Source organism: Capsicum annuum, chromosome 8, assembly GCF_002878395.1.
Source record: "Capsicum annuum cultivar UCD-10X-F1 chromosome 8, UCD10Xv1.1, whole genome shotgun sequence".
NCBI classification, from domain to species: Eukaryota; Viridiplantae; Streptophyta; class Magnoliopsida; order Solanales; family Solanaceae; genus Capsicum; species Capsicum annuum.
This window is the reverse complement of record NC_061118.1, coordinates 96,413,494-96,440,384: the sequence shown is the minus strand read 5'-3', so window position 1 is coordinate 96,440,384 and position 26,891 is coordinate 96,413,494.

Here is a 26,891-nt window from a genome sequence, read left to right as displayed (position 1 = left end):
TGGAATCGTTTTCCAGCTATAGACACACATTGCATGGTCTGGGCTCACCTAAACCCAATGTATTGAGCAGAGATAGGGGCATCAAGTTGATACTCATCTCTAAATAACTAAGTACTTGAACCACTTTGCTATTGCCAATCTATATGGGTAGAGTAAACTTACTAGGGTCCTTAAACTTTTTTGGGCATCTTTTGTGTCATTACAGTGCTACACTCTTCAGTGAGTGCTACCGTTTCCACATCCTACAGCTTTACCTTATTTGCAACCACATCCCTTAAGTACTTAGCATACTTGGTCATACCCTACAAAATATTTAACAAAGGTAAGTTAACATGAAGCTCTCTGAACATGAAAAAGAACTTCTTAAACATAGCATCCTCCTTATCTTTTATTTGCCTCTAAGGGAAAGAAAGTGGCGACATCTTCTTCACTTCTTCAGCAGCTTCTTCTTTTGAGTATTCAGACTTTCTCAAATTTTTAGCAACTTTGTCATTTACTTGTAGGGAAGTCAAATCTGTATCTACCTCCTTTGTTACCTTTGGAGGTTCTCCTTGAAGCTTTTTACCACTCCTCAAGGTGATTTCCATAACTTGTTTTGGATTTTCTGTATCTCCGGGCAAACCACCTTGAGGCCTAGTATTTAATGCTTGTTGTAACTTCCCTAATTGAAACTCTAATATTCTATGGTCCACTTCCTGATTTTTTACGTCTTCAACCAACTGTGTCTGATTGGCTAGAATCTGCTTCATCATCTCTTCCAAGTTGCTAGTTGACTGATTTTCTTATGCCTGTTGTTTTTGAATTTGTTGTTGTTGAGCATTCCACGACTGAGTTTGCCACTTCATATTGTAGGCATTACCATAATTAGGCCTCTGAACATTGTCTACATACATCACAGATTTTGGATTTGATGCATATATAGCAGCTGCATAGACACTATTTCTACAGACTTCACACCAACTTGCAGTTTGTTGGATTGCATTGACTGCTGTGGTAGGCTTTGTAGCTCCCTATTTTAGGCTACTGAACTGCGTGTTTATCATATTTTGTACTACCACAACTTGAGCTAATAACGTCGTGAATTGGTCCACCTCTAATACACCTGTAATTCTTTTTGTGTCACTCCTCGAGTTTGAATTCCATTCTGGGTTTTCTTGACCTATACGGTTCAATAAAATGTACAGCTCATCATAAGTCATCTCAAGAGCTTGACCACCTACAACCGAATCTAGCAGAATTTTCGTATTATGGTCAAGAGACTCTATAAAGTATGAGAAAGTACCTTATTGGACTATTGATAGTGTGGAAAGTCCTAAAGAAGAGCCTTGAAGCGCTTCCAAGCATGATAGGGATTCTCATTTCACTTTTGTTTGAAGCATACTATCTTAGTGTAAAGTCTCGCAGTCTTGATAGACAGGAAGAACCGGATATGGAATTTTGTAGCCATGTCATCTTATGATATGATTGAATTTTCTGGTTCTACATTCAACCACCTTTTTTGCTTCCCTAATTAAAGAAAAGGGGAACAACTTCATCCTCACATAGTCTGTTTCACCCCTGTAGGAATGAATGTATCACTGATTTCAAGAAAATTCCACAACTGGACCTGTTGATCTTCATGAGAAAGACCTATGAACTGTCCATTGCTAATTAGAAGCTGTTTCATATTCTATTTAAGCTCAAAATTGCCTCTAGCTACTGGGTTCTAAAATGGGAAGGTCAAATTGGTTGGAAGTGGGATGCCACTTCTCTAATTGTCCTGAAGGCTTCTTGTTCATCAACCATGATGGCAATATTCTCTTGGTCTTTTTCGATTTAGGAAATTTGGGGGAGCAGGTTTACTTCTCTCCCACGTTGGTGGAAAAGTTTTTCAGGTTTGGCACTTAGTTCAACCAAGTCCTGATCCCTTGTCAGCTTTTTAAAACCTGTTTACTGCAATAATGTAACCATGACCAAGTGTAAAAACACCAAAAAAATCTAAAAGTAAAACTAAAATAAATAATTGCAAAATTATAAGTCCCTGGCAACGGCGCCAAAAACTTGATAGCACCCAAGCACATACGCAAGTGTACGTGGTCTACCAAGTAGTAAAATGGCCTTCAAGAAGCTAAGTATCGATTCCACAGGGACTTGATCTAACAACTATTAAATTTTAGTTCAACTTCTAAGATTAATTTGACACAAAGATAACCTTAATTTAGTGCAAGAGTAACCAAAAAACGTTTGGAATATTATAAACTTAAGTAAAGGAAACAATGCATAAAGTAAAAGTCTTGGAACAATCAATGGATTAAATCCCAGGGTTAAAGCACTTTTAACAATCATACTATGTTATTGAACTTCATTCATTAACTTGCTTATCTTGGTTGTTGATTCGTAGGGTTAATTGGATGATCATGGTCTTTCGACCTCTATTCATTTACCAAATTTGGACATTACAACTACATCATTGAGCGGGGATGTAATAATCCAATTAAGTTATTTAAGCTATCATCCTACGTGTGAATAAAGTAAGGCATCTAAGTACATCCCTGTCCTAGACACTAATTCAAATTCCTTATTTTATAAAGAAATAAGAACCATACTTTGTTTATTCCCATGTTCTATCTCCCTATTCCTTCTCCCGAGATCAAAATGTCGACAATAGATGTATTTTTTGGGAGATCAATACATTAAATAATTAAATCAAGAATAAACAAACAACCAATAATGATAAGCAAAATTAAAAAAAATTAATTCAAAACAATAGTACTATCACGACTCGAACTGGGGCCCTGGCCGTGACGAGTATTCCAAACCATCAAGGCCCAAAACACCCCTTATCTATCTAGCAATCATGCACATGACTTATATGAAAAAAAATGCCGAAGATACACTATATAATGGAAACATGGTCAAGAATCATATGAAAACAATAATGGGCAATAATGTCTCACAATCTCAATCAACATCTCTGTAAAGTCTGCGAAATCTCTATTACATGACTGAAACAAATATCTATCTCAAAACTGGGACAAGGCCCCCAGTAGACCCAAAACTAATAAATGATAAATGAAACTGCCAGATATTAGGCCTTCCAGAATATAGAAGGCTCACCAAGTGACTCTGCAAATCTGTCTGAGGAAATCTACTAATTTTCTGGACCCCTAGACAGTGTCTCCGAACCTGGGAGGGAAGGGGGTCAATACAAAAGTACTGGTACGCAGAGATATCACAACAAAGCATAATATTTTTATAAAATATAGTTGAGAGCCATTATAAAGAAGTTTCATATCAAATCATTTGAAAACACATGGGCGTAATGTAATTGTTTTCAACAACAATGCAATGCAGCTGAGCTAAGTGGAATACCCTACATATCATATTTACACCAACTGTCAAATCTCGGTTGCCGCCGAGATTAGAGTATAAGTGAGGGGAAGACACACAAGATCATATAGCAGGGTGTCTCGACCCAATAGTAGTGCACAAGATCACAAAGCAGGGCTCCAAATAATAGTCCTAATTTGGGAATGACATAAAGTCAGGTATGCAAGATCACAAAGCAGGGTACTAAATTTCTATGTCAGCAAACATGGTTTCCAACGATGAGCCTTTACACTCAAACACCTTATTTGGGCATCCACATATCTCATGAAAAATCAATGCATTCAAATTTCATCTGATTCAATCACATATCATATTCTTTAGGGTATCGTCATACCCGACTTGTAAGCCATCAATATCACATAATTCTTCTCATTCAACCATTGTATTCAACTTGTTTCAACACAAATAGCCCTCTCATTTTCAAGTCAAAATCATATCAATTCTCAAAACATTTCATGTCATGCTTTTCAAGATGTTTTCAAACAATTTACATAGTATGAATATTTAAAACAAATTCACATCAAGAGAGGGATTCCATATCATTCATGCTCTCTAGTTAACATCTTCTTGGAATACATGCATATACATATATCATATATCAAATCACTTTGGAATTAGGCCTAAAGATCAAATCAATGTCATTAAGATGCTTGAAACATGTTTATATTCATAATTTCAAAACTCCCATATTTAAAACATGAATTTTTAAGCCCACGAGATTTTTGAGATAACCCCACGTACCTCTATATGCAAATATGATAGGAGCTTCTTGATGCCTACGTTGCGGGGATTCCAAATCTTCAATTTATTTTGAAAACCCATGGTTGAATCTTGAGTTATTGGATTTTTATTTTGAAACCCTAAGGGGTGTTCTTGAGAGAAAATTTGAGAAAAGGATTATATTTTGATGAATTGGGGGATAAATCTGGTGTTATAGATTAAATTTGGGTAAGGTGAAATGACTAAAATGCCCCTAAGAAAATAAACAAATTCGAAACTGTCCCTCAGTTGACAAGATGATAGGCTGAAGTAAAATGGGTATAACTCCTTACTCAGATGTTGGATTTAGATGAAACCAGTTGTATTGGAAAGAAGACTCAAAGAGATTTCATTTGATATATAGCAAATCTCTCAGTTCATTATATTCAGAGAGTTATGATTGTTTGAAGTTGACCCTAAAATGCTGAAAACTGGGCAATAGGCTATGCATTTTGCTACTGTTTTGAAATCCAAATGCAGCCTTATGCGTTCTAAAAAATTCCGAAACTTATTCGAGATGTACAATGATCTTGCCCGATCATAATGCAACTTGAAAATCTAAAAACATATGTCGGGAAGGTTGAAAAGTTGTATCCCAAAGATTGCCAGCTAAAATGACTCTAATTCCTCATTACACTTAGAAAAATATTCTAGTTGTTAGCCCCTCAAATATAACACTAAAAATGAAATCGACTTGAGAATTTTATGGGGCATTACGATAGGAGTGTTTACCACATGTATGTTAATAAAGAATAATTCAGTTCGGGTCTATATACGTAGGAACGACGATCTAAATTGTAGCCCAAAATACGGGGTGTTCATTATCTCCCCCTTGGGATCATTCGTCCTCGAATGATGGGTAGGAACATATTGAAGCTAAGAGGTATGGAATAATGCAGACATGATATGTTTCTCTAAGAAAGAATACACTGATCTGAAACATGACTATAAGGCTGGAACTACTGATGTTCTAAATTCTTATACCGGACGTGCATATCTGATGCATGGAATACACTACTGAAGCTACTCATAAGCTTAGTTCTCATAATGAACATGCATACCTGATGCATGGATTTGTTACTGAGTTGTTCTCATGAACGCAAAACTAAATACACTGATAAGCTGAACTTTTTCTATTCGACATGCATTTTTAATACGTGCATATCTGACTGAACTGACGTATGAACGTATGGCTGAATACGCAATGATAACTGGTGTGGAGCTTGTAATAAGAATATATGCATGCAGCTGAATGGGGTATCTCCCCCTTGGGACCCTATGTCCCTTTATGAATGCTCAATTCACTAAGATGCTTAGAAAACTGACGCGATGCACTAGGCACCTACAAATTTAATCATAACTGAACATCTAGAATCTGAATCTAGTACATGATGCATGAATTGAGCTACACTCGCAAATGCTAGTATACTTTATCTTGGAATAGTAACATATCTGAGGTTTTTGGATAGCATGATTAAATAAAGAGATGAGAAAACAAGTCATGTGAATCTAACTGCTAAACTGATTTGCTGGCCACATAGACTGAACTATACTGGAAACTTATACTCAATTTGGAGTATCTCTTCAATACTCTCTCTAAAGAAGTTCTAGCAGTAATAGGGAGCCATAAATCTTTAGTACGGATTACACAAGACACCCACTAAGGAATCATCACAATGACACCACTCTGTAGTTTGGAATATAGACATATAACTCCTAAATTAGGATAGAATTACCAGACCTTTGGAAATACAACTTCTTACTTTCAAGCTTAGCACACTTCTCGAATATCCCTTAACTATACTATTCCCTATAAATATCATATTCATTCAATTCAGCTTAAAATTCTCATATGAGCATTGACAAATCTTTCTACTAATGTCAGAAATAACTTAATCCCTTCGCCGTGATCAAGCCTAAATCTAAGTCACAAAAAATACAACATGCTACACCACACTATTATTCTAAACCATATGATGCCACCTTCCATACCTCTTTTAAAGATCACATCCTAAGTATAACATGCCTTACCACTTCAATGACTACTCTGAACTCTTAATATGAAGTCGCTAATGCATATTGCGACCTTCCACTACAATCCCAAAACGTCATTCAAGACTATTTTATAACCACTTGTTGACTTCAAGGAAACCACCCATAAATACATACTTTACATAGTTTCTAAACTATTGTCAATATAACTCCCACGCGCTACCCTAAGACATACACACATAAACTTTTCCACTAACCATCACGTGTATCAAAGACTTGGCCCGAACTCTTACTTCATACTTATGTCCTTATCTAAGCAAACATACTGTAATCTTTCATCAACAAGAACATTTACATCATAACCACTATCATTGCATAGGGAGGGTCATTAAAAGGTTAAAACATAAGATCCTGAAGCATGAATTTTTTTTTATATAGGACTGAGAGCACTATAAAGAGTGAGTACATGCGTCATGAGTTGTATGACCTCAACTAGAGTTCAAACATAAGGAAGGTGATTCCGACTACTTGAATGAACTAGAACTCATTATCTTGGAACTGGAAGAGTACATAACTCTCTATCATATATAGGAATCATGAACTACGATCACAAAACTGGATCATAAGGCATGAGTAAGCATCCGAATAACTAAAACAAAAATACTGAGGTAGGAATGGGTTGAAATTCACCCTCACTTTCTGATGTTCTAAATCATACTGCATCACTACTAGAATCTGAGAGCCTTACTTGGTTATTCATTCTATCATCTCCCCCTTAGCTTCAAGTCATCATCTAGAGTTTGGGAGATCCCTTACCAGATTCTAACTGAACTACACTTACTGCACTCTAGGGTCTGAAAGAAAAATAATAATAATATATGCATATCGTAGAATTAACTCGAATGACTACCTTCTGGGATACACTCTATTTTCCAAAGCTACCAATACTTATTTCTATCGGTTCAACCTTCAAAACTCAAACTTAGATTCTAACACTTAACATGGCTATTTAGATCACCATATACCATCTAACTAGTCTTTCTCCACTTAATAATTCAATGGTACCACTAGCCACATAAATTATGTAATATTCTTAGAAAAATATACTGCAACCTCATATCACCTTGGCATACTTCTACACCATACCTACAATATTATACTTCATTATGAATCAATTTAAACTTAAGCCATTTTATACACCATTCAAGCCTATTAGATCACTTTCATATAACTAACACCATTGATCAAGAAATCATCACATCCATCTTTATGAACTTCAACTGTTCAAACTTAATGTCTAGTGCTAAACATGATTTTACAACCCAATCTTACGTATGATTCTCACTTGGAAACCATGAAATAAACATCAAGAAATAATAGTACACTAGAACTTCATAACAACAATAATCGACCTTGACCTTACGGTCTTCCTTATTATAACTCATTAGCACGTACTATTTCAACACATCAAGCCTACTAATATTTATTCCCACAAATATACATCATTAATCTCATGCCATTATTCTTACATCCACATCCTACATTAAATTCAAGCCAATGGTCTAGCATCAATCATCTACCATCAATGACGAGTACAACATAATATACTAATCCATCAAATTGAAACATTTTGTCCCAAATACTTTAAAATTTGCTACATACCTTCTCATAAGTAGTACTAGTTTACAGCTACCAACAAAAGAAGGTCAAGGGGTAAGGTCACATAATAGATTTGATCAACCTTAATCTTATATTATAACCCCATACAATCTTTTCTACTTATACGGATTTCTCACCTCATACTTACTCACTCAATCATACATTTAGACTGTCTTCAAATTTCTCAAACAACCATGAGTCTATAATCATAACTTACTTGCTAATATAGCCATTTCACATTCAAGCAACCAACAAATCACCCTGACTAACAACTCCTTCTCTACCTTATACTAAACTAACTCACAAGGACGAATTACCGCTTTACCAATTCAATCTCATGAAAACAGATTCAGCCATACATATATTAAACTAACGAAAGAACAACAAGTTGCTAGTGAATTAAAACATGCCTCACACGGCTTCACTAGACTTTGGTTTTGTATTTTGAACAAGAAAATAAGATGGATGACAAGGCAACTATGCTAGTGAATTGAAAGAGCCCCACATGGCTTCACTAGACTTTAATTTTTTTTTTCAAAAATATCATGATAACAAGATTACATATTACAATGGATAGAAAATTGACACATAATATTTAATGGTCTAAGAATATACATATTATTCTGTATATATAAAAATCTGAGTAGACCACTTCCTCCACGGGCTACCATACCGTCCACACACACTGCTAGCTACCATATTAGTTTAACACTATAAAGGGGTAAATCATCCTCAAACATCGGTTATTCAACTGAAATATTCATTTACTCAAATTCACCCTCACTCTGACTTCTAACTTTGTGACTTTACAGCACCAACTTCTTGGTCCAATATCACTACCAATAGGTCATGACAACAACACTCTAACAATTTCTACTATTCGGGTAGAAATACAGTTCCAACATTCTGCTATACATTGTCCACATCTATAACAAGATTTTGAGAGGGACTAGATACACTTAATACCTTAAGCTGGAATGCATGATTCTATTAGGATTAATATTTACATCAGAATCAACACATATTGATGCACTAACAGACTCCTATCGAGTCTTTGCACAATTTTTAAAATCTTATAGGACTCAATCAGAAATGACTATATCATGTATATTCTAAAATTTTTGCACTTGAATCAGCCCAATAATGGGACATGTTTGAGAACATCAGAGTAAGGAAAGAATTTGGGATGACTTTACTTTCATATGGGTGACACCATAGCACGAATTAGAGCATGAAAGGGGAATATTCCGACTCTATCGCACGGACTAGAACATGAAGAAAGAGAGACATTCCTAAACTCCTAGTAGCCTCCTGCTTATAAGTGTGGTGCGCTACACACCCATAAACAAGACTCTACCCGACGTGATTTTGCAGACACCCTGGGACCATGAACCATGCTCTGATACCATTCCGTCATGACCCAACCTGACCTAGGCCTCAGGCCGCGATGGGCATCTCGAACCACACAGGCTTGAGATACCTCTTCCACTCCCTAACCCACTAGTGATATTATCCACTCTGGACCCAGGCCCGCACAGCTTTAAAACGCATTACTAGGGAGTAAGCCTTTCTCACTTATATACCCAATATCCCTCCTACTTCTTGCCGATGTGGGACTCCTTCCTAAGTTGGGGTGTCACATACACCCCCCTTATGGACTCAGCATCCTCGCTGAGGTTTGTCCCACTGAATGGGATTTGCCTACACTCAGGACTGAGGTTTGCGCTACCTTACCGGGATTCACCTACACTCAGTTTGAACTCTAGCCCATATCGACAAGGATAACACAGGAGTGGATTTGATACCAAGTTTGTCATGACCCAAATTGGGGCACTGTATGTGATGAGTATTTTGATCCATCAAGGCCCGAAACACCCTTTATCTATCTGGCAATCATGCATATGACTTATATAAAAACAAATGTAGAAGATACACTATATAATGGAAACATGGTTAAGAATCATATGAAAATAATAATGGGGAATAATGTCCCACAATCTCAATCAACATCTCTATAACGTCTGTGAAATCTCTACTACATGACTGAAATAAATATCTATCTCAAAACTGGGACAAGGCCCCCAGTAGACCCAAAACTAATAAATGATAAATGAAACAGCCAAATATCAAGCCTTTCGAAATATAGAAGGCTCACCAAGTGACTCTGCAAATCTGTTTGAGGAAATGTACTGATTTTCTGGACCCCTAGACTGTGCCTCCAAACCTGAGAGGGAAGAGGGTCAATACAAAAGTACTGGTATGCAGAGATATCACAACAAAACATAATATTTTTATAAAATATAGTTGAGAGCCATTATAAAGCAGTTTCATAGCAAATCATTTGAAAACACATGGGCGTAATGTAATTGTTTTCAACAACAATGCAATGCAGCTGAGCTAGGTGGAATACCCTATATATCACATTTACACCAACTGTCAAACCTCGGTTGCCGCTGAGATTAGATTATAAGTGAGGGGAAGACACACAAGATCACACAACAGGGTATCTCAACCCAATGGTAGTGTATAAAATCACAAAGCAGGGCTCCTAACCAGAGTCTAAATTTGGGAATAACATAAAGTCAGGTACGCAAGATCACAAAGCAGGGTACCAAATTCCCATGTCAACAAACACGGTTTCCAGCGATATGCCCTACACTCAAACGCCTTCTTCGGGCATCCATCTATCTCATGAAAAATCAATGTATTCAAATTTTATCTGATTCAATCACATATCATATTCTGTAGCGTATCGTCATACCCGACTTGCAAGTCATCAATATCATATCATTCTTCTCATTCAACCATTGTATTCAACATGTTTCAACACAAATAGCCCTCTCATTTTCAAGTCAAAATCATATCAATTCTCAAAACATTTCATGTCATGCTTTTCAAGATGTTTTCAAACAATTTACATCATATGAATATTTAAAACAAATTCACATCAAGAGAGGGATTCCATATCATTCATGCTCTCAAGTTAATAAGCTTTTGGAATACATGCATATACATATATCATATATCAAATCACTTTAGAATTAGGTCTAAAAACCAAATCAATATTATAAAGATGCTTGAAACATGTTTATATTCATAATTTCAAAACCCCAATTTTTAAAACATGAATTTTTAAGCCCATGAGATTTTTGAGATAACCCCACGTACCTCTATATGCGAATATGATAGGTGCTTCGTGAAGCCTACGTTGCGGGAATTCCAAATCTTCAATTTATTTTGAAAACCCATGGTTGAATCTTGAGTTATTGGGTTTTTATTTTGAAACCCTAAGGGGCATTTTTGAGAGAAAATTTGAGAAAAGGATTATATTTTGATGAATTGGGGGATGAATATGGTGTTGTAGATGAAATTTGGGTGAGGTGAAATGACAAAAATTCCCCTAAGAAAACAAACAAATTCGAAATTGTCCCTCAGTTGACAAGCTGACAGGTTGAAGTAAAACGGGTATAACTCCTTACTCAGATGTTGGATTTGGATGAAACCGGTTGCATTAGAAAGAAGACTCAAAGATATTTCATTTGATATGTATATCTCTCAGTTCATTATATTCAGAGAGTTATGATCATTTGAAGTTGACCCTAAAATGCTGAAAACTGGGCAATAGACTATGCATTTTGCTACTATTTTGAAATCCAAATGCAGTCTTATGCATTCTGAAAAATTCCAAAACTTATCCGAGATGTACTATGAGCTTGCCCGATCGTAACGCAACTTGAAAATATAAAAACGGATGTCGGGAAGGTTGAAAAGTTGTATTCCTAAGATTGCTAGCTAAAATGACTGTAAGTCCTCATTACACTTAGAAAAATATTTTAGTTGTTAGCCCCTCAAACATCACACTGAAAATAAAATCGACTCAAGAATTTTATGGGGCATTACAATAGGAATGTTTACCATACGTATGTTAATAAAGAATAATTCAGTTCGGGTCTATTTACGTAGGAACGACGGTCTAAACTCTAGCCCAAAAATACGGGGCGTTACGAGTACTCATGCTCTTGACTTTAACCTCGAAAAGAGGTTTTTTAGTTGATAATATTCATGATCACGATACAAATAATTGAATACATATTATGATATATTTAAAAGCTTAAGAAATAATTAAAAACTCAATAAGAATGTCCAGCAGCCTCCTCTTTGTTGTCCACTAACGTTCCCAGGTGTCCAAGAATTGTCCCTGCCTCCAACGTGTACAATGTAATATATACTTATAGTGGACTTATACCTAATCCATGTAGGAGTAGTACAATTTAATATATATCTGGTGGAAAAATACCTAACCTACATAAGATAATGTTATATATTCTCTGGTGGACAATTATCTAACTATGTAGGATAACGATGTGACGTGCCATGTTTTTACCGTGTATAAAATTAGCAAAGAGACATGGCAATGATTGCATTGAAAAGAACAACATGATGCATTGATGGATGCACTGGAAATGGTGATGCGATGCATTGATATTGCGTTGACTCACTGAAAGTTGCGTCCAATATTTATTCTAATTGTTGAACGTCCTATCCTTTGCCCGTACCTTTTGTAGTGTATTTCCAATAAATTTTCAGCCTTTTTATCATCACTATATAATAATATTTAGCTCACAAAGCTTCCTACAATATCACACAGCACATATAAGAGATGAAAATAACACAATATCCTCAATGATGAATCAAAACAAGAGCTAAGATAAGGCTAGTTTGCAATGATCTTCACTTATTGACTTAATTAAATTAAACCTTGCACATTCCCAATAATTTTTTCCATATATAATTACACCATTAAAACACTTTGGAACCTTTTAAACACAATAGAATCTAACAAAACCATCTAGACACATACCTAGCTCAAGCTAGTAACACTAGTTTTCTGGGTTGAACTCTAAATGACTCAATTTAGTACAAACTTGTTTGAAAAACACATTGAACCTTGTAATCATATACTTGAATACTTAGATGCTTATTTTTATGTTATTAACATATAAATAACACGAATTATCCTCAAAATAAGTCTTTAATATACTAGAATAGTGTAACGCCTCGAAATTGGGTCCCGAGACGTCACACGGTGCCTAGGGTCATAAGTGACCCCAAGCCAACCCTTCTACTGGCATAAACCACAAGCAAATAAATAAGATAGATAAATCTGAGCAAAGTAAGCAGAAGATAAATCTTTTTTTAATCTGATCAATACAAAAGTGAATTCACATGATTACAACTCTGCTTTTACAAAGAAACTCAGATAAATACAATGCTCTGCTGAATGTCTATGGAGACTCTACTAATACTAACTATAGATAGCTAGGACGCGACCCCAACTATCACTAATCAATATATAAGAAAATTAAAGAAATAAAATATATAATGACATCTAACTTAAATCCCCAAAGTAGGAGGACATATCATCTGCTGGCTGAAATCTGCAACTGTCTGAGTCTGATGTGCATACTAAAACTTGTACCTGCATTATGAGATAATGTAGTACATAGACGTATATGTGGATCAGTACTTTGAGGATGTACTGAGTATATGAGGGTGCAATGCACATATAAAATAATATCTCAATATCATCACAGTTTATAAAATTATGCATGCTGACATAAATGACTCACATAGCTTGAATAATATTTGAAATATAAATCTCATAAATCATGAATAATGAAACATTTAGTATAAATCTCATGAGTCATTTCACTTTATTCTAAATCTGCATTCTTTCTTTGTTCTCAAACTTGTAGTATAGATAATGTCTTAAAACAACATCTTTCCGAATATACACTTTAATCTCATGAAAACTAAGAACTCCTATAAAAACTTAAAGATTTTGACCCTTGAGAACCTTAGAAACTTGGAATCATAGCTTTCGGAAAACATATACCTTTATCTTATATAGAGTGGGGGACTACTTTGGGAGTTTCTCTTAACCAACATAAATCATGTGAGCTACATGGAGTCCAACGTCTTACCCACGTTGGGGAGAGCTATCCTACCCTTGCCATCGGATAGAACCATAATTTTTCAGTTTATTCGTGATTACTTTATCGGCCTAAGGCTTACATCCTATGGGGGCACGTAGTTCTAGAAAAGTACCATACTTCCCGCTCGGTGCTAAATACTACTCCCGGACTTAGCTTAGAACTTTAAAGAAAATCCACAATAAACAATTCAATAATTTGCATCGGGAGTGAATAAGCTACCCCTTTATCATAAATCAATCAAATGTGGATTTCTTTTTTTACTTGGGTTAAAAAATATAACTCTTTCATGAAATCTTGATAGATTCATCATCAAAGCTTTAAAGATCTCATAATAATGGAAATATAAACATATTTCTTGCAATTCTTTATAAGTCCTCAATAACTCGTTCTCAAAATAACAATCTTTAAATAGGGGTTAATGACCCATATATCAAACTCGTATTAAAACACCAAAAGATTCATGCTTGATAATGTAAATATTGATGAATCAACTCAAAATCTGAAAATTTCAGCAATAAGCATTAAAATATAAACATACTCATGTAATATCATAGCAAAACATCATAATCAATATACTTCTTGAACATACTTCAAAAATGTCCAATATATAAATCAAGAATCACAATAAAACGCTTAAACTCACTTGGAAAAATCTGGAAAAACACATTACTTGCATAAATATGTGAAATTAGTCATACAATTACACTTCTAAATCATTGGGAACCTTATAAGCTTGTAATTAACAACCATGGGTATAAACTCCAACTAGAATTTCATGGAAAATAATAAAAAATTCAGTAATTTATAATCGAAAATAAGTTTTGGGCTCAAGAACTAAAGGGTGTTCTTGTTCAAACCCTACATACCTTGAAATTTAAACTTTGGATGAACTCTTAACTTCGGATTGCTATTCTTGAGATTAATGGGTGCTTCTCATAGCCCTTGGAATGGGGAGTCCGAATCTTGAAAAATTATCGAAAACCTACAGTTGAATCCTGAGATATTTGGATTTTTTAGGTTGAAACCCTAATGAATGTTCTTGGTGATTTTGAGAGAAAGTAAACTTATTTTGGTGTTATGAGAGTTTAATAGCATGTTATAGCTGGATAGGGGTTGAAAAATATCACTTTTATCCTTAAAAATGCGGAAACAGAACCTGAAAATTATTAGCGTATGATAGAGCGTGCGTCGCACGCTTATCGCATGGTGCTACTGCCTCAGCCACTAAAATGGCCATAACTTTTCGTTTAGTTATCGGATTTTTGCGAAATTGGTATCGTTGGAAATCTAATTCAATTATATACAATTTTATAGGTCTTGGGATGAATAATTCCATGTATATCAAGAGTTATGCATATTTGAAGTAGACCCTTGTAGAATCAAATGACAAACTTTGGACGAATCAATTGATCTTAGCTCAACTTTGTTCTAGGTCATTGGTATGAACATTTTCCACCTCTAAACTACTCCATAGACTAGGATAATGATTATTAAACTTATATTCATGTGATAATCACTTGGATTAGAGCTTTGACACGTAGAAACGATGGTTAGAATTCCAGCACAAAAATACGTGGTATTGCATTATCTCCCCCATGGGAACATTCGTCCTCGAATGTGGATAATTAAGACGAAACACAGAGGTATCTCAGTCTTTAAGCTATCATGTACAACTGATATAAACTGAATCACTGAATCTCAAACATAATGAGCCACTGAACTGATCTGCAAGTGCATGAATTCTCATGAAAATAGCTATATGGTTAAGATAGAAACAATAGTGTCAACTTATGAGTAACCATTACTTTGCGTTGGATCTGATCTCATGATAAAAAGATGAGAGGTTTATGACATGAAAACTCGAGGTATTACAACATCCTCCTCTTGGGATTATTAGTCCCCGAATGATAATGATTTGATTTAAAAATCAGGAAAAGACTAAGATGATACACATGATACTTATAGACTGAATCATACTGGATACTTACACCTAAATAATGTATTTATTCAACGCCTTTCTAAGAAATTTCTAATTCAATTAGGGAGTAACGAACTTTGGGCATGATCTAAATAAAACATATGAATAAGGAATTACAACATTGCTACCCCTCTATGGCCTGGATCATAGACCCATAAATCATAAGCTAGGGTAGAGTTTCTAGGACTTAAGAAATGCTAATTCTTAATTTCAAGTTTAGCAAAATTTCTCAAATGCTTCCTTGACTATGCTATTCCCCTCAAATATCACACTCGCTTGATTCAACTTAGAATTCTCACATGGGCACTGATAAATCTTTCTGCAAGGTCTAAACTAAACTAAGTCCTCTCACCAAGGTAAAGCCTAACTCTAAATCACAAGATACAACATGCCAAACCATAATACTAGTCTAAACCACAAGGTTTAATATTCCATATCTTTTTAGAGTTTGCACCCTAAGCATAACATGCCTTACTACTTCAATGACTAACTTGAAACACTTACTATTGATTCACTAGCATATATTTCATCCGTCCTCTTACACCCAACATGACATTCACGCCCATCATTAAAATCATGTATGAACTTCAAGGAAAAACCGCATAAAGGTATACTTCACATATTCTTTAAACCATTATGAATAACAATTTGCTTGCACTATTCTTAAGAACAGACACATGAATTTTAACTAACCCTGACATGTATCAAAGACTTGGCCTCAATCTTACTTCACACTTTAGCCTTAGGTAGAAAATCATAAATAATCTTTCTTAATGAGGGTCATCAACCCTTTCTCATCTAAAACATTGCTTATCCACTATCATCGCTACTATTTTAACATAGGAAGAGGTCACCGAAGGGATAACACATACGAACCTGAAGCACGAAAGACTACAATACAAAACTTTAACACTTATCCTAGGCCTGAGGAATAAAATATCAAAGGCATGGATTCATTAAAGAAATCTAAGCTGAGGACATAGATGATATAATGCGAACTTCACTAGTATCATGAGTTCTAAAACTGGTCATACTCTGAAACATGAGTTCATACTTATCATGAGCTATTCAATCATAAGGCTGGAGTCCATGGATTTTTTTAAGGGATAAATCAAATCATAAAGTGAAACTATTACTTACTTACTAAAAGTTGAGAATGAACTTAAATACACATGAAGTTTATAAACATTGTCCCTTAGATAGCTGAAACAGGAGCTGGATAAACAAGGGAGCATGCTGTGGAGCATGTGTCGCAAGCTATGGAGCACCGAAATAGAGCGTGCACTGTATGCTCTATCTCATAGTACTAGGGATGGACTGGAGCATATGCCGTACGCTAATCGTATGATGTCACTATTTTGAATTCCAAATATGCCCTAAATAGATTCCGAAAATTTCAAAACTCACCCAAGATGTACTATTAACTCCCTCGATCATGAAACTTCCTCGATCATGAATTAACTTGAAAATCAAATTTTGGAGGTCAGGAAGGTCATGAACAAAATCCTTAAAGTTTGAAGGATTTGGAAAAGACTATGTCTTGGCACTTAGCTGAAAATTTCTAAGTTTTGGGAACTATTTTTTCATGCAACAAAGAACTGAAAAGAGCTAGAATATTAAAGAGTCTTATACTATATCCCCTTTAGATTTAAAGCCATCTTCTAAACTTATGGATCTATCTCATATTCCTAGGAGTGAGTTGGAATATCTTTGCTCTAACGGTCCATACTTAAATGCTACACTCGCACGCATAAGCTATATTTCAAACTTACTGACTTCATTCTTAAACAACCCCCTTTCATATATCATCCTTAACTTGGATATCCAGAGTACCATGTACTAGACACTATGCTTCTTTCACTTAAAACTCAAGGGTACTACTAACCACACACAATTGTAATACCCCGATCATTTCTTAAGCCTAAATTCGTCTTTTGAGTGGATATATATGACTTCCAAAGTTATTGATGTTTAAAACAAATTGTACTTATATAATTTATACTTTTTTTCATGTATATAATTGAATAATATTTCCATCGATACCAATTTTATAAAAATCCGACATCAGATGAGTGAGTTATGGCCATATTACTTAACGATATCGGATCGCCTAGGTTTGACGGTCGACCTGGTGGACCGTCAGGTCCCTGGTGGACCATCAAGTGCCCCGTAAAGCCGAGGCAGTGACTCCTTTTTAGGCCATCATGAAATGGACAAGTTGGTGGACCATTAAAAAGTTGACAGACCGTCAAGGGGTCCGTCAGGTCGAGACAGAATGTCTCATTTCTAGCCCTCGAGTGACGGATGACTTGGTGGACCATCAGTTTCCTGATGAATCGTAACTTCAACCATCACGTTAAGGCAGAACATTCCAGTTTTGACACTCGAGTAACGGACGATCTGGTGGACCATCAGGAGACTTGACGGACCATCAGATCGATCGTCATAAGCCCCGATCAGCAATTTCAGCATTTTCAAAAAAGGGTATTTTGGTCATTTCCTCTCTATGTGGTATTATATGTATATCAAAGTGGATAAGAGCCACTCATTTTCTTCTCCTTTCTCTTCCAATCTTCCAAGAATTTCCTAGAAACTAGGGTTTCTACAAGATCCAAAATCCAAATCCTCTTCCAAGAAATTCAGAGAATCTTCCATGAATTTCTCCAAGTTATTCAAGAATTAAGTTTCCCAAGTCAAAGGCAGCAAGAATCTTGGCCTAAAAGTGTGAGAAGAGGTCCAAATAAGTTTCCACATCTTCAAATCAAAATCCAAGGTATGTGAGGTTTCAACAAGAACACTCCTTTCATTCTTGTGCCTAAAGATTTACTTTCTATTATTGATTTACATGATTTTGCAAGTGGGTTTATACCCAAATTTCTTTATGTATGATTTATGAGACTTGAGTTGAATAAGCTTGATATTTATGGTTATTTCACCATCATGCTTCTTAAATTGAGTACTTATTCCATGAGATGTATATTGTCATTATATATTGATGATTTCTAAGTGATTTATGATAAGTGTCAAGATTTGTGTTTTTCTATGAGAAATTTGACTATTGAATATATATATATTGATATTTGAATTGAGTTTCAATAATGAGTTTGATGATGCTTCCTTGAAGCTTTGGCATTTGAAATAATTTGATAAGCAAATGTACTTGATGATGAGAAACATTATTTCAATTTGAGTCGAGTTACCGATGAGATATACTATTGTTTTGGTCATCATGATAGACCAATGAGTTGATATTGATTGAGGTGGATTTCCTAACACGTTCTGAGCTGAGTCTGGGAGAAGTATTTAGCACCGAGTAGGAAATTTGATATTTTCCCAGAAATACGTGCCACTGTAGAATTGATGTTGATAGTTGTGGGACAAAGGAAGAGTATGAGATTATGATGATGAGATTGAGGTTGTACTCCCTGGCAAGAGTATGATACCCCTACCAATATGGGGTTCTCTCCTTAGGAGGGTAAAACATTGGACTCCATGCGGCTCACATGGTGTAGTTATGTCGGTTATAAGAAACTCCCACGTCCATAATGATCTAAGTACCATGAGTTACTAAGACACTCTAAATCATGAGTCAAAGAGTTTGAGTTGAGTTAAATGATTTATGAGATTTATGAAGCATATGTTATTATTGATGACTTTCGGAAATGATGTTTTAGATAATTCAAGCGAAGAGAGTTGTTATTGTTAGCATGCATGATTTTCTTATACATTTATGATATTATTTAAAATGATGCATCCATCCCCACATACTCAGTACATTCCGAAGTACTGACTCCCCTACTCTTCTATATTCTATATTTCCTCGTGATATAGGTTCAGGTGCTCAGTCTCAGCCGCGATAGTGATCTATGAGTACCTTCATCTACATTTCTGCAGTTGGTGAGTCCTCATGGTTCGAGGACCTATGTTCATGATTTTTCTCTTGCTAATTAATGGTTGTTTATTTTTCGCCTTAAGAACCATGTGACATCTCGAGATAGGTTCTTAGGGCATTATGAAAATACTTAATAAACTTAGAAAATAATGCAACCTCATATCACCTTGGGCACACCTTTACCTCATACCTACAAGATCATACTTAATCTCAAATCAATTAACTTAAATTCTTGCATTCACTATTTCATGCCTATTGGTTCACCTCCATATAACTAGCAACACTAACCAAGCAATCGTTATCCCCACCTTGCTCATCATCTACTATTCGAACTTAGTATCTCGTTCTAGCTATGATTAGCCACAATTTTAACAACTGTTCTTACCTGCCAAATATTTCAAAATGCTAGTCCGCTAAAACCTCATAACAATAATGATCAATAATAATTCCATGGTCTATTTTATTATGATTCACTAGCAGCTCCTTCTTCTATACCTCATTACTATTTACCCTTCTTAAACATCTAAAATCCTTCATAGATTTACAAGTTTCAACTGAACTTTCCCTTGCAATCTCAGGAAAGCCTAAATTAACAACAATCATCCACCGAGTACTTCCATCAAAACCTATACTTTTCTAGCACAGTAACTCTTTTATTACCTCAAGCAAACAACAATCCACCTTAAATTATAATCTCCTTCTCTAACTTTCACTAAAATGAAAAACAAGGGGATATCACTTCATTACTAATTCAATCATAAACAAAAATTCAGCTATACATATTCAATAAATCGTCCTTACCACCTTTTTTGTCACAACACTTCTAAACCCATACTTTCAACTAACACAAGAAAAGCAAGATAAACAACAAGTTTCTAGTGAACGAAATAGGCCTCACACGGCTTCACTAGACTTTGGTTTTATGTTTTGAATAAGAAAATGAGATAAATAACAAAGCAACTATGCTAGTGAATCAAAAGAGCCCACACGGCTTCACCATACTTTGATTTTATGTTTTGTATAAGAAAATTAGATGAATAACAAAGAAACTATTCTAGTGAATTGAAAGAGACCCACACAACTTCACTAGACTTTGAGTTTCATCAAAACACCATGACGATAAGATTACATATTACAAGGTATAGAAACTTGACACACAATATTCAATGATCTAAGAATACATATCTTGCTCTATCTTAACTAAATGACTCATAATAATGAGGGAATAACTTTAAATTTAAGGGACTTATAACACACTAGAAGGATCCTCTCAAGCTGCTTTATGAAAATTTTGAAACTTCTTGCTGGCAAGTCTGAGAGCATTATCAGGGGAGGAAATTAGAACTTGCTGATCATGTTACCTCAAGAACAACACATAGATAGAGAAGTATAGATTATCATTATGGATTCTAAGGAGGAATCTGAAAGCACATTTGACTTGGGCTTAGTGTACAATTTTTACAAACATGATAAAACACTTAAATCTTTGGAACTGAAAAGAACTGATGGGATACTTTCTAGCTCTCTTATAATCCCATAACTATTTGTGGAGAATTTTTGAAAAAGCTCTAGTAGTAAGGATTTGAGCTTGTCTTTTTCTAATACCTTGGGAATAAGACAAAAATGGCTCGAATAGAGCAAGATGAGAATCTGTATGAGTTTCTTAGAGACCCTTTCTATAGCACAATCTGAGACTTGAAAGAATAGAAATATTTTCTAAATACCTTTTATCCTCTCGATGAAAAGTACAGACGTCTCCGTACCATTTCACAAGACTCTACTAGACACGGCTTCACAGACACCCTAGGATACTTGAACTCTGTGCTCTGATACCAAGTTTGTAACACCCTGAAATCGAGTCTCGAGATGTTACACAGTACCTAGGGTCACAAGTGACCCCAAGCTAACCCTTCTACTGGAATAACTCATAAGCAACTGAATAAGATAGATAAATCTGAACAAAGTGAGAGGAAGATACATCTTTTCTGAATTTGATCAATACAAAAGTGAATTCACATGATTTCAACTCTGCTTTTACAAAGAAACTGAGATAAATACAATGACTCTACTGACTGTCTATGAAGCCTCTACTAATACTGACTATAGATAGCTAGGACGCGATCCAACTATCACTAATCAATATATAAGAAAAAGAAAGAAATAAAATATATAATGACATCTAACTTAAATTCCTGAAGTAGGAGGACATATCATCTACTGGCTAAAATCTACGACTGTCTGAGTCTAATGTGCATACTAAAACTTGTACCTACATTATGAGATAATGTATCACATAGACGTATATGTGGATCAGTACTTTGAGGATGTACGGAGTATATGGGGGTGCAATGCACATATAAAATAATATCTCAATATCATCACAGTTTATAAAATTATACATGCTAACATAAATGACTCACATAACTTTTATACTATCTGAAATATAAATCTCATAAATCATGAATAATGAAACATTTAGTATAAATCTCGTGAGTCATTTCACTTTATTCTAAATCTGCATTCTTTCTTTGTTCTCAAACTTGTAGTATAGATAATGTCTTAAAACAACATCTTTCCAAATATACACTTTAATTTCATGAAAACTAAGAACTCCTTTGAAAACTTAAATATTTTGCCACTTGAGAACCTTAGAAATCTTGGAATCATAACTTTCGAAAAACATATACCTTTATCTTAGATAGAGTGAGGGACTACTTTGGGAGTTTCTCTTAAAAGACATAAACCATGTGAGCTACATGGAGTCCAACGTCTTTTCTACATTGGAGAGAGCTATCCTATCCCTGCCATCAGATAGAACCTTAACTTTTCAGTTCATTAGTGATCACTATATTAGCCTCAGGCTCACATCCTACGGGGGCACGTAGTTCTAGGGAAGTACCACACTTCCCTCTCGGTGCTAAATATTACTCCCAAATTTTGCTCAAAACTTTAAAGAAAATCCACAATAAATAATTTAACAATTTGCATCGGGAGCCAATATGCTACCCCTTTATCATAAATCAACCAAATGTGGATTTCTTTTCTTACTTGGGTTCAAGAAAATTACTTTTTCCTGAAATCTTGATAGACTCATCATCAAAGCTTTAAAGATTTCATAATAATGGAAATATAAATATACTTCTTGTAATTATTTAGAAGTCCTCAATAACTCGTTCTCAAAATAGCAATCTTTAAATAGGGGTTAATGACTCATAAATCAAACTCATATTAAAACACCAAAAGATTTATGCTTGATAATGTAAATATTGATGAATCAACTCAAAATCTGAAAATTTCAGCAATAAGCATGAAAATATAAACATACTCATGTAATATCATAGCAAAACATCATACGCAATATACTTCTTAAAAATACTTCAACAATTTCCAAATATAGATATCAAGAATCACAATAAAACACTTAAACTCACTTGGAAAAATCTGAAAAATCACATTACTTGTATAAATATGTGAAATTAGTCATACAATTACACTTCTCAATCATTGGGAACCTTATAAGCTTGTAATTAATAATCATGGGTATAAACCCCAACTAGAATTTCATGGAAAATAATCAAAAATTCAGTAATTTATAATCTAAAATAAGTTTTGGGCACAAGAACGAAAGGGTGTTCTTGTTCAAACGCCACATACCTTGAAATTTAAGCTTTAGATGAACTCTTAACTTCGGATTGATATTCTTGAGATTAATGGGTGCTTCTCATTTCCCTTGGAATGGAGAATCCGAATCTTGAAAAATCATTGAAAACCTACTGTTGAATCCTGAGATATTTGGATTTTTTAGGTTGAAACCCTAATGAATGTTCTTGGTGATTTTGAGAGAAAGCTTATTTTGGTGTTATGGGAGTTTAATACTGTGTTATAGATGGATAGGGGTTGAAAAATATTACTTTTACCCTTAAAAATGTGGAAAAAGAACCTGAAAATTATTAGCGTGTGATAGAGCTGCGTCGCACGCTTATCGCATGGTGCTACTGCCTCATCCACTAAAATAGCGATAACTTTTCGTTCGGGTATCGTATTTTTGCGAAATTGGTATTGTTGAAAAGCTAATTAAATTATCTAAAATTTTATAGGTATTGGGTTAAATAATTCCATGTATATAAAGAGTTATGCATAATTGAAATAGACCCTTATAGAATCGAATGACAAACTTTGGATGAATCAATTGATCTTAGCTCAACTTTGTTCTAGGTCATTGCTATGAATATTTTACACCTCTAAACTACTATATATACTAGGATAATGCTAATTCAACTTATTTTCACGTGAGAATCACTTGAATTAGAGCTTGGATGCGTAGAAACAACGGTTAGAGTTCCAGCACGAAAATACGGGGTTTTACAAATAGTCACACTAGAGTGCATAAATACATCCAACATCATCACATTCACTGATTCAACTTTTTTAAAAGTGATTATGATGTAATAAAATGAAATACATAATATAAATAAGCCAAAAAGGAAGCTTTTTATTAATGACTCTAAAATTTCTCAAAACATAATGTTAAAACAAAACAAAAACTAAAACTGCAAACTAGCTCAAAATTTGAGTTTATTTATTTTAAAATAATGGAAAATATTAAAAATTTTCCAAGTCTACCAAAGTTCAAGGAGAGGCTTGGATGGAGTTATGATCCAGTTGCTGAGTGTAGTCTTTTGTCTACTGCTTTGACTAGAGTTTTCTCTCTCCTAATTGATGATCACATGGTAATATTTTTCCTTATTCAAAAATAGGAAACTCAAGATTACTAAAATATCTTGGGTTTTGATCTTAAAATATCCTGGAAGTCTATTCTCCGAACCCAATATGACTCATGGGTATGAGCCATATATTGGGATACGAATGGTATGGTCCTATCGTATGCTGACCAGTATTAGTTGGTGGGATAGTTTTGGTCACTAAAATGGGTATGACTTAGAGGTACGTATTAGGGACTCGTATGGTGGGCAATGTTTGATCCCCCTGGTATTTTATTCTGCCAGGGATACGAGTTATGGTTACTAATCATATGATGTGGTTAAGACTTGGTTGGATAAATCATATACTGTACAATGTTTGATCCAAGGGTTGAGGTTTGGATGCGAGTGGTGGATACCAATCGTATATGATGTTACGACTTATAAGAGTTAGTCGTATCCCTATGATAGGTTTTTAAGGGATTTAAGTGAGGGTATTATGGATATTTCCCTACTTACCCTAATAAGGACCAGCGACTTCAAATACACTTAGGAGGATGTTTAACCTATTATTCTATTCATTAACACTTAGAAAATATTTCAAAACATCTAATAATTCTCTCAAGAGCTTTTGGGGCAAGGAAGCTAGGCAACTAAGGGCTTGCTTTAGGCCTTGCTTTGGTGGTTTCTTTCTATTAATTCTCTTGTATAAGGCATGATTCTCTTCCCTCATTGTAATTTCAACTAAAGGCATGGTTTATACAATTGATTTCATGGTTTTACTATTTCATGATTATGATTTTTAAACTATTATTGGGGGTTTTGATATTGAATGCTTGGTTATCATTTCCTATGGTTTTAATTATGCTTTTATATGCATTAATGATGGTTTTGGACAATTGAAATGCATGGTAATGATTTAATGGTCTTTGGAATTGGTTTTGGTTATATTATGCCCCTAAGGTGTTTGATAAAATCCTTATAAAGATATGTTCATTGCATTGAAATTTTTTAATAGAGCTTTTGCATGTTTTAAACTTGGTAAAGGAATTATGCATGGTTTAAATGGTTTAAAATAGCTAAATGGTTATGCTTTTGGAGAATATAGAAGTCTCTCAAGTGGATTTAATATAGTAATTGGAGGGGCACCTAAGGTCCCCTTAACCTAAATAGTTTGGCTATGGATATTACTTGTAAGTAAGGGGTGGTATTACGATACCACTAATATTGGTCATGGTTAATAAATGATAAATAAATTATTTAGACATAGTTTTAATTGGACATTAATGGTGGGGTGTGTAGCTAAGCCGTGAAAGATGGAGGACCTGGGGGGGGGGGGGGCCAAAACCAAAAATTCATATTTGATGATATGAGGTGTCTTGATTACCACTTACGAGTGTCACATTTTATATTGGAGGGATGTACTAGTCATCCCATGGGATATTACCTAGTCGTGAGGCTACACGCACTGAGGCCCTTTCAACAGGGGGAGCTGAACCTATATCGCCCGTGGGTAGTTAGGACAACCAAGATACACAACACAGGTAAAGGTTTTAAGTGCATGCTAAAACTGATCACTTTTTCCTGCACTTTTATATTTATGGTTTTATGCATTATGGATGATTTTACTTGGTTTTATGACTGGCATTAATTTATCCTTATCCTAAGATTCATGCTAATGGTCATTTACTAACCCCGTCTACAGGCAGCTATATACCCACACTATGCAGAAACTGGCCATTCTACTCTTCCTATCTAATACGCAAATTTGGTATCAGTATTTGGATTAAAGTGGTGAGTTTCTATCTTTTCAAAAGATATCATTTTATGTTGTGGATTTTCTTTAGACACTTTTCTTTTATTGTAGATATTGGTTTTGGCCATGGTTGGGGGTATGTCCCAATTATATTTGTTTACTCTTTTGGATAGAGGCTTTTTAGTACTTCTGGGGGTAGGTATGGGTAGGTTCGTTATTGGTGTTGGCCTTGGCATTGGAATAAGCTGGTGTCCTGACATCTTTGGATGATATTATTGGTTGTTCCATCCTATTACATTTTGGGATTGATTTTTATATTATTTTTTGGTATCCCCTTGGTTTATGGTCTATGGTTTAGTTTGGTACAATTGGGTCGATCATGGTTATGACCCTATCCAAAGTTTTAATGAGAACACTAACACTATCTTATAATATTTTCAAAATTTAGCCCATCTAAGACTGGATATAGGTGGTTGGTTATGGTAATAGGGTGTGGTTCTCAGTCTTGGTTGGACTTAGGATGCTTATTATGATAAGGCCCGGGGTCAGGTCTTGACACGCTAGTATCAGAGCTTTATGTTCAGGGTCACCTGGGAAGTCTACAAAGCTGTGTCTAGTAGAGTCTCTTTTAGAGGTGTGAAGCATGCCACACTCATACGATAGAGGCTGCAAGACATTTAGGAATGTTTCACTTTCTTGGTATTCTATCTTCAAGCTTGGGTTATTAATCCCAGAATCTTCTCTAATCCCTGTTTGGTTGTCTTTCAAATCATGCCTCCTAGATCCGCAA